Source organism: Mus musculus, chromosome 17 (assembly GCF_000001635.26).
Source record: "Mus musculus strain C57BL/6J chromosome 17, GRCm38.p6 C57BL/6J".
NCBI classification, from domain to species: Eukaryota; Metazoa; Chordata; class Mammalia; order Rodentia; family Muridae; genus Mus; species Mus musculus.
The window spans coordinates 10,329,313-10,338,975 of record NC_000083.6 but is presented as its reverse complement, the minus strand read 5'-3'; the positions used below and the strand labels follow the sequence as shown (position 1 = coordinate 10,338,975).

Here is a 9,663-nt window from a genome sequence, read left to right as displayed (position 1 = left end):
GGACAGCCAGGGCTATAAACCATACAATTAGGTTGACTGCCTCATCAAAAATTTTCAAAAAATATTATTTGGGCATGTCATTTCAGTGCTTACAAGACAAAGAAACAGAAGGATCAAGTGTTCAAGACCAGCCTCAGCTAACAGAGAGCGTTGAGCCAGACTGGGTTATAAGAGACCTTGTCTTTAAAAATAAAAAAGCAAGCAGGCAAACAAACAAGCAAACAAAAGAAAAAGAAAATGGTATTCACTCCCACACACCAAATGCACTGACTGTCTGAAAGCACAAAAAAGAAATAAAAGTGATTATATTATCCTGGGTGTAACTTCTTGGATAGTTTCTCCTGCTACCTATGACGCGACTCCTTTGAACAAGTTTGTCCGTGTATGGAACATCACCAGAGAACACAGAAGACAGGTCAGGGTGGTTTGGACTGTGGCAGCTAGCCAGCTAACTTCAACTCAGTGTGGATGTAGGGTCAGCAGGGCAGTGCTTCCAGTCCTCAGCAGCAATTTTAGGCTTGAGTGTGTGGCCGCCACTCCAGATGCCTTTGGAAATGGCCGGGGGCTGGGCTGCTGGTCCCGTTGGAGGAAGACGTATGCACAAAGTGTACTTGTAAGCTTGGAACGGATCCGGCTGGACATCTCCAGGGTCAAATGTTGATAAACGTTTGAGGAGTAAAATTCAAGCCATAAGAGAAGCCTGTCGAAGCCTCCATGAGGAGAGAATGTGCGGGAGTGTGGAAGGGCCTGCATGAGGAGTGTGGGGGTGTGCTCTTTAACACTGCCATACCAAGTTAACCGGCCCATTTGTTCTGATTGTTTGGATACAAACTGGAGAGTGTGTTCTGGTTTGAGACAGGCTGTGGTTGGTGCCGCCTGTTTGTTTTTGAGACACTCCATGGTGAAGCAGTTGCAGTAGAAAGACTTTGAGGAACATGCCCAGTTCAGAGAACAGCACAACTAACTGAAGCAGGACTTTTCTGCATATTTAATTGCACCTTAAAAAGCAAATGGGAGACTGTTTGAATAATATTTTTTAAAATGTATAGTTGAATTTATTCATAACTTCAGGGCACCGTTACTTCACTGAAATTCCCCAGGATTTGGCTGATCAGAGCTAAAGGATAGTGCGCTTGCTTAGAGTGTGCCTGCCAGCTGTAGGACCTATGCCCGCTATCAGAGACAACTAACCCTCACGTGGATCCCAAAGATGGGGACAGACTTGTTTCCTCAAGATAACTTTATTACCGATTTCTTGTAACCGAATCAGTTCATGTTTAATACAGAGATAACAGATAAGCCAAACATACTGAGGTAAATAAATACTTAAAAATACTTCATGACACTTAAATAATATAATAAAATCCAAATCTTCCCCCTTTAACTTATTCCATGTAGAATAAAATTATTGTCTGTATTCATTCATAATTTATACAAAATTCCTAGAAGTGAGATTATAGCCCAAAGGCATACAGAATCCTGTATGTTGGCACTTAGCATCAAATTGCCTGCAGAAATCTTTCAGTTCAAAAAGCCTCATTTTGTGCATTAGAATGCTCACATCCCCTTCTTCCTAATGTGAACAATGTGTTTAGAATAGGCCTTGCGATTTTATGGGTAGTAACAGTTTCTGTGATTGTGTAATTTTCCTGGACAAACGTGTACCCTCCATGTTCACATGTTCATCCCTAGCTCCCTCTGCCCCATCAGAAAACGTCACTCTTTCCCGACCCCTAAGGTTATATCTGAGCTTTCATGGAACCTCATTCTAGCACATTCTAGGATGTTCTACTCAAGGATAATAGAACAGGGGCCTGACCTTCCTTCTTCTGTGAATCTTACACTTTAAAATACAGCCCCTCCTACCACCTATTCCCATATAGGTTATTTTAATATACCACTTTTAAGGTGAAGTTAATTGGTGACATCGTTCCAGAAGAATAGACACATTTCTTAAAGGCTCATAATTTACAGGAAACCAAGTTATGGTGGCACAGCCAGGATTTTAGCACTGGGAAGGCAAAGGCAGGAGGTTGGTTACGAGTTCCAAGTCAGTCAAAGGTACCTTAGGAAGAAGACAGCGTGCTCAGAACAAGCCAGTAAGCAGATCGGCAAACTCGTCAAAACGCCAGCCAAAATAAAAAAACACACAAAAACTTGGGATGAATTGTATGCGCTCTGCTCACTGGTTCTAAAAGCACACTTCGAGTCAGTGGGGAGCTAGCTCTCTGGAGTCCTTTGCAGATCCTAGCAAGGCCAACTGGAAAGATCACCGGAGTAGAAGCCACAACGATAGACAACCACAAAGTAGTCGTGTTTACAAACTCAGTCCTATCACCTCACAAAATGGCGACAGAATCTGTACATTCTTTTGATCAAAGCTACGCAATGCTCACTGAAAACATTTACTAAATATTCCTACTAACTCGCACTTTTCCACGAAATGCCCTGGTGCAGAAGCACAAGAAATTCAGTCTTTCTCCTGTGCGGAATGTTTAGGAATCACATAGTCAGGTCTGGGTGACAGGGCAGGGTGGGATCCTGGGGACATGTTTTGAATCTTCCAACATGAAGTCTTAGCTCTCTACAACTGACTTACAGGCTGTCACGGAGCTGCGCAGAGCTTCTAGTGTGTTCAAAAGGAAGCTAGGGCTCAGTTTCTGCTTTGCCTCCCTTTGGCAGAGCTAAAGTTTGGGCCATGACCAGGCCTGAGGTAGGATTTCCTAGTTTTTTTTTTTTTTTTAGCATCCTAGGAAGATAGATGAGCGGAGCCAAGGTTACTTGTTTCTTGCATCCGGAACGAGTGTTTTAAAGTAACAAAACCTTAATCTTTTTGGATATTGAGACCTACAAAGGAAAATAATCAGCATTGTATGGATGACTTCAATAGACTAGCTGCCTGCAGACTCCCCCGCCTGGGAGTGACATTGAGGGAGCCCTCAGATCTCGGTGTCTGGAGACGCGAGCCAATGGGGGCTAGGCAGACGATTCTTTCTGGTGCTTGATGTTCCGGACATTCCGACGTCCCCGGTTCATTTCCAATGTATGAATACATCACTCTTTCTATTAAGATACCACGAAGACCACCTGTTACTACAGGTGATTTACATTCCAAGCTAGAATTATAGATTCCTTTATGCAAACATATTTAGGGAGAGTTCACTTTAAGACGGAATTTAGCTCCCTAATGAAAACAGCGCATAAAGGACCCTAACAGCTTCTGCGAGAGGTCCAGACTCTTAACTGGAGAAAGTGGGGCTTAAAAGAAAATGCGGGTAGGTTCTTTGTCTCCTAGGAAACTCATTTCCGACTTGGGAATCGGGCGAGTTACTCCCCTGCCTCACGCACATTCCTACCCGCTCCAGAGCGCTCCAGCGGGCAAAGATGGAACTCTGTTCTTTCTTTTGTGTAGCCCGACCGTTTGTTTCTCTCCTGACAACAGCTTCTCCTCCCTTCATCCTCCCCGCTTTCTTCCGGGCCTGGGAACTGCGAGGCCAGGAGCTGTGTGGCCGTCCCTTTGCCGGGTTTCGGGTCCCTGTGCGCAGGCACGCATTCATTAGCGCCACAAGAGCACCAGAGTCCCGGACACCTCATAAATATTTAGAGGTTCCCACCACCTTCCAGAGAGCCAGGGGGAGAAAGAGAATTTAGTGTGGAGTTGGTCAGGGTAATATGCATGTGAATCAGAAGTGGGGACAAAGGATGAAAGGTGCTGGAAACTCCAACAAACCCGTGATCCCCGGGGGTCATTCTGCCTGTTCCTGCCCACACTATCCCGGGCCGGCCTTCTTCCTGCGCATGAGCGGACTGAGCCTGTTTCCGAAGACTGTTGGCAAAGGATGTGTGCTCTTTGTTCTGTCCCGCTCTTTCTTAACAGACAGGTTTGCTTTGCCCTCTCCACTGCGCTGGCGGCTGCCTTCTCCTTTGCCACCCACAGAAGTGAGGCATGAAGATCTAGGGGTCTACACTAATACGTAAGGCAAGAAAAGGGAACAGAATGTGGCTGTGTCGGGGAAAACGTGCGCAAAATCAGCCTGTGGGTTAGACACAATACATCGACACTCACTATGGAAGGTTGAAAAACTTCCATAAATGTTCTGTGCACAGAACCCAGAATCCCAAGAGAAAGTCTGCACGCAAACAGCTACCTTGACACCCACACACCCTATGAAGCTTTTAAAAACTATTTTTAAACACTCCTCCTGGCTTTTATTTTGGGAGGTCTGGAGTGCACAGAGCAAGGGAGAGAGCAAAGGCTCAGAGCTCAAGAGAGGAAGCTAGAGCAGTCTTCCTTTCTTCCTAAAGCACTGTCTCACAGGAAGGATGACCAATGGCCTTAAAGCCTGGGAGTGAATACAGGGGCAGTAAAGGATGGATTGGCCAGGCTAGTTTTCATCAGAAAGGAAGAGGATGGCAACATGGAACTAAGCAGCTTTGGGACAAAGACTCCTCTGTGGAAAGGGGGTTGCTTTAACCAGGTAGGAATTTTAAGTCAAAGCCTTGTAATACCTAACAGTGGTTGAGATGAAACACATGGATTATAGGTCTTATGAAGCATCCTGCTTAGTTTGGGGTACACACTATACAGCAATGAGAGCCTGAATAGTTAGCAATAGAAAATAACTTACATCCTAGTTCACATTTTGGAAATACCTGGGATTGCAACTATGTTGCTTTGAACGAAAGTGTACAAATATTACTAGTTAAATCTTACTATTAGGAAACATCGGAGGAAATGTGCTAAATTTCATAAAAACTTCCAATTTGCCCCAGTTCACTACTTACTACAAGAAACCTTCAATCAGATAGAAGCTCACTGAAAATTAAAAGGAATCTGGACAAAGCTGGTAAACTGGTACCTTGCCCTTATAAGCTGGTGAAAACTAGCTCCAATCACCTTAAGGCAGGAGGAAGTTTATGGATCAGGGTGACAGAAATGTGAATCAACCGTAATGAGCTCAAGAGCCCCAACAAGCCACAGGGAAATGCTCTCTTCAGCTCTGCTTTTTCCTGACTTCTTCAGCAAGCCCCTCACCGAGCTACCAGGATTCCTGAAGCATCTTTATCTTCAGCCAGTAATCTGCCTAAACAAGGGGCCCTGTTTTCTGCTGACAGCTTCAGCAGCACTTGCCACTCTTGCTTTGGGTCAAGTAGTAGCTATCCTTGAACCAGTTACTGGGACCAACATTGTGTGTCCCTCCACTCATCGTGGACTGCCTGCTCAACTTGGTGACTGTGGCAATCCATTTCTCTGAGAGGGGAGAGGGAAGTACCTCTTCTTACAGGAAGGTAAAGGACAGGGCGCCTACTGGACAGGTACCACCAGTGACATCACTCACATTCCACGATTCAGTACTGGCCCTTTCTCCAGCGCAGGGTCTATCTGTGGCCTGCCAAGCGCATGTTGGTGAAAATACAACACAACCTTATCTGGGCTACGGGATCGTGGCAAGGGAAAGCTCTCGAGAATGGCCTTTGCCCATGCTTTCATTGTGGGACCTGTGTGGCTCCTACCCAGCTGGCTTGAATCAGTCAGGCAATGATGGAGAGCAGAAAAAAAAAAAAAGGATATTTGCAGGCCAGGCCTAGAAGGGGTGCAACCAGTTATATCCTGTTGACCGGAAATCATCACATGGTCACACCTAGTCTTTGGGTAAGTGTGAAAGGGAGGTTTTGTGTGCAGGATGAAAGGGAAATAACGTTTAATAAACTACCACCAATCTTTATCTCATGACTGTTGTGCAAGTGGGTTTGAAATCATGGGTGCACACTGCTGCTCCGTCCAAGCCGTAACTACACTCCTACTGTGATGGTTCCCATAGACTAACTCGAAGTATGCACTACCCCACATCCACACGTGGGGATCCACGCATGAATGCAGCAAGCAGCATCCCCATGGGAAGAGGGATAAACAGTCACAGAGAGGCCAATTACTTGTACTGGGTTGCAAAGCTAGAAATCGGTGGAGCCATGATCTCACAGAAGATGAGCTAGGTGGAGTTGCTCTTGGAGACAATAAGAGAAGTGTTTTTGAGGGAATAGGAGGTGCCACGCTTTGAAAGAGCACTCAGCCAGGGGAAGACATAGAAAAGTGCATCTTACTTCATACATGGTGTCCCAGAGGAAGGCTCATCTGGAGATGCAGCTTAAAATTGAGATGTGCCGGGTGGTGGTGGCGCACGCCTTTAATCCCAGCACTTGGAAGGCAGAGACAGGTGGATTTCTGAGTTTGAGGCCAGCCTAGTTTACAAGGTGAGTTCCAGGACAGCCAAGGCTATACAGAGAAACCCTTTCTCGAAAAAAAAAACCAAAACCAAAACCAAAACAAACAAAACAAAACAAAACAAAAACCCCAAATAAAATAAAATAAAATAAAATTGAGATGTACATGATGTACATAACCATATTCAGCAGGCTCTGGAGGGTCTTTTCCCATGGCACCTGACAGCCTATGGAGACAACCTGCATGGATGACATTTAGGTAGTTGGTGAGGTAGCCATGTGCTACCACTAAGGGCTTGCCTTGTCTCCTTGGCAGGATCTCCTTTCCTTCACTTGTGAGAGACAACTCCCTCTGGTCCCCTGTTTACCTCAGGTCAGCAATTTTAGAAGCTTTCTTTGCATAACAATTCTCTGCTCTTGTTCACAGGTGGAGCTAGCTGCTGCCACTCAGTGTCCCCAAAAGTCACCAAACAGGCCAGACTTGGTGGTGAATGCCTTTAATCCTGAGCACTGGACGTTTAGGCTGGCTGATCTCTGCGACTTTAAGGCCAGCCTGGTCTACATAGCGAGTTCCAGGACAGCTAGAGATACAGAGAGAGATCCTGTCTCACAAAAACAAAAACAAAAACAAACAAAAGATGCTAAGTATATTCCCACTGAGAGGCATTCCTTGGTGTTCACCCTGTAGATTTCTTGAAGGTGCCGATTAGCACTCAACTTTAAATGCCCATGCTTCCCATTGTCCTTGGCAAGAGAAGCCAGCCTAAGACTAAGTGTGTATTGGAGAATCCCCTTATGCCCAGCTGGTCAGAGGGCTTTTATTTTTCTATTAAGACAGGGCTGCATGCATCCCAGGCTGGCCTGGAACTTTATGTAGCCAAGGAGATCTTGAACTTCTGACTCTGCACTGCCTTCTGAGAGCTGGGGTTTTAGACCTGTGCTACCGTGCCTGGTTTGTATGATTCTGGGCACCCACCACTTTCTCTAACATGGTGAACTGGATGATATTGGGGATCCCATTCTGTGGCCAGGCTGCTTGCAAGAGGTGACGCAAAGGAAAGTGAGTTTTAGGTCATCACACCATTTTTTTTCTAGTGGGGCCAATATAAGTCCAGTGACACTCTGTGTAAGAAGAGACAGACCCACAGTGGAAAAGCACTGGGAAGATTCTTAAGTGGGGACCCCTTAGGAGGAGGAGTATCTGAGGGGAAGTACAGTGATTCTGTGGCTGTGATAAAACACCATGACCAAAGCAACTTACAAAACCAAGAATTTATTTGGGTTTACAGTTCCAGGGTCACAGTCCATGATGAGGGAGCAATAGCAAGGCCTCAGGAACAGGAAGCTGAGGCCTTGTTCATGTTCAGGAACATCTTGAACTGACAGCAAACAGCAGAGAGAACCCAGATTGGAGAGTCTTTAAAGCCTATCTCCTCTTCCATCAAGGCCACACTTTTTTTTTTTTTTCTTTTGGATGTCAATCCTGTCCTTGGTTGATCTTTGTGAGACTCTGCACATTTTTTTCTTTTTTTTTGAGACAGGGTTTCTCTGTGTAGCCCTGACTGTCCTGGAACTCACTTCGTAGACCAGGCTGGCCTCGAACTCAGAAATCCACCTGCCTCTGCCTCCCGAGTGCTGGGAATAAAGGCGTGTGCCACCATGCCCGGCAATGCCACACTTCTTAAACCTTCCTGAATGGCATCATCAACCGGGGACCAAGTATTCAAATGCTTGAGCCTAGGGGAGACAGTTCACTCAAATGGTCACAGTTAGTGAGGACAGTTTCCCAGGATCTGAAGCAGGAGGAGGCGCTTCTGAAGAGAAATGGTGGAAAATGATGACAGTCAAGAGAATGCGGGGGGGGGGGGGGGGGGGGGGGGGATAGATGAGGGCCAGGGGATAGATGTCAGGGTTGAGCCTAGGCTTACCAAGAGTAGACAAAAAGCAACAACAGACTCTGGCAGGAACCTGCACCTGTACTTAAAATTGGTAACAATGTTTAAGAAAGAATGGAAGCAGACGACCCAGGTCTCTGCTGAAATGTAAATGAGGTCAGCTCTGGAAACTGCTGCCGGGAGAGGAGAGTTTGGACCCTTCAGCAACTTTGTGATTTTCCCAGGATTGGTAATTTCTAAAGCCCTGACCTTTCTGTAAGTGAAACTCCTTTGTCCTTTGGCTAATTTGTGTTTGTTTTGTAGGCAGCGGGGATGAGGAGAGGTTGTGGAAGCTGAGGAAGGCTCTGCAGCCAGCCTGGGGAGAATAGTATTGGTGCAGAACTGGGGGAGTAGGTAGAGAACCAAGTGAGATGCAGGGATGTAGGGGCTTACTGGAGAGGGCAGGACAGGTGGCAGCTGACTGAGAGCTACCTGGACACAACAGATGGATGGTTTCCTGGGGGTCATTGAGGGTCTGTGCATGCAGAGACTGCTGCTGGCATTCCTGCAGAGCCTGCGCTGACCTGCTCAGCGGAAGTGCAGGTTAAATTAGCAGGAAAAAAAAAGCAAGATATGCAGATGCACTGCATGAGTGTAGGGGTCACGGACACTGGAGGGCCCAAAAGACACAGGTGGATCATTGCCATGGTTCCAGAATGGTTTGGACTGTGTGATCTCGGCTCTTGGATACTAGGCAGACCAGGCCTAGGTGGAATAAACTGTACATCTTAATTAGCAGGAAGACCCAGGGTATCTCTGTTTTCTTTCCTTGTTTTGTTTTTTGGGGAAGGCTTTGAACTCTGGATGTCCCACCTCTACCTACCAAGTGCTGAATAGCAGGAGTGTGCCACCACACCAAGCTCTATTTGACTCGAGAGGGCAAAGGCATGGTGACATTCTCCCAGCCTCACCCCCCATCTTTTTTTCTTTTTAGTTTTTCTGAAGTTGATTAGTAATTTACTTCAATTACAATTAAGAATAAATGACAGATCCAAGGACCGTTTCATAACATTATGCAGACGTCGTGATCTTTTTTTTTTTCCCCCTTCAATGATCTTGCAAATGATTTCAAACAAGCAACTAGTCTGGTAGGCCTGTGCAACTGCCTTGACCTGTAGGGCACAGGCAAGGGACTCAGCCATGTAAACATGGGGTTGAAGAGCTACACACTGAGCGAGTGGCTGAGAAGTGGTTTCGTGGTGTTTGGACCTTTGTGTGTGTGTTTGTGGGGGATCAGGGGGAGGGGGTTGCTGTCATTTTACTTCCTAGCAAAGGAGGTGGAGCACATCACAGAGCTTAAATGGCCTGTTTCCTACCAGATTTCCCCACAGCAAAATCCTGATAAGATTATGAGTTTACTTAGTAAGGTACGTGTCTGCACTCAGTTCAAGCCCTCCCTCTTGGGCCGTCCTGGCTCTCAGCCTCGAGATGTCCCCAGGGTGTCTCCCAGTGTCTGTGACATCATGGGGTGTCAGGGTCCGTGCTCATTACTGTAGACCAATGCCAC

At 46.3% G+C, this 9,663-nt stretch overlaps 1 annotated feature.

The window, feature by feature from the left end:
* Positions 1,802–5,413: an enhancer, noted in NCBI's record as "VISTA enhancer mm1488". NCBI's record gives its function as "enhancer in: neural tube[4/4] | hindbrain (rhombencephalon)[4/4] | midbrain (mesencephalon)[4/4]" and the evidence as "EXISTENCE:transgenic organism evidence [ECO:0001131][PMID:17130149]".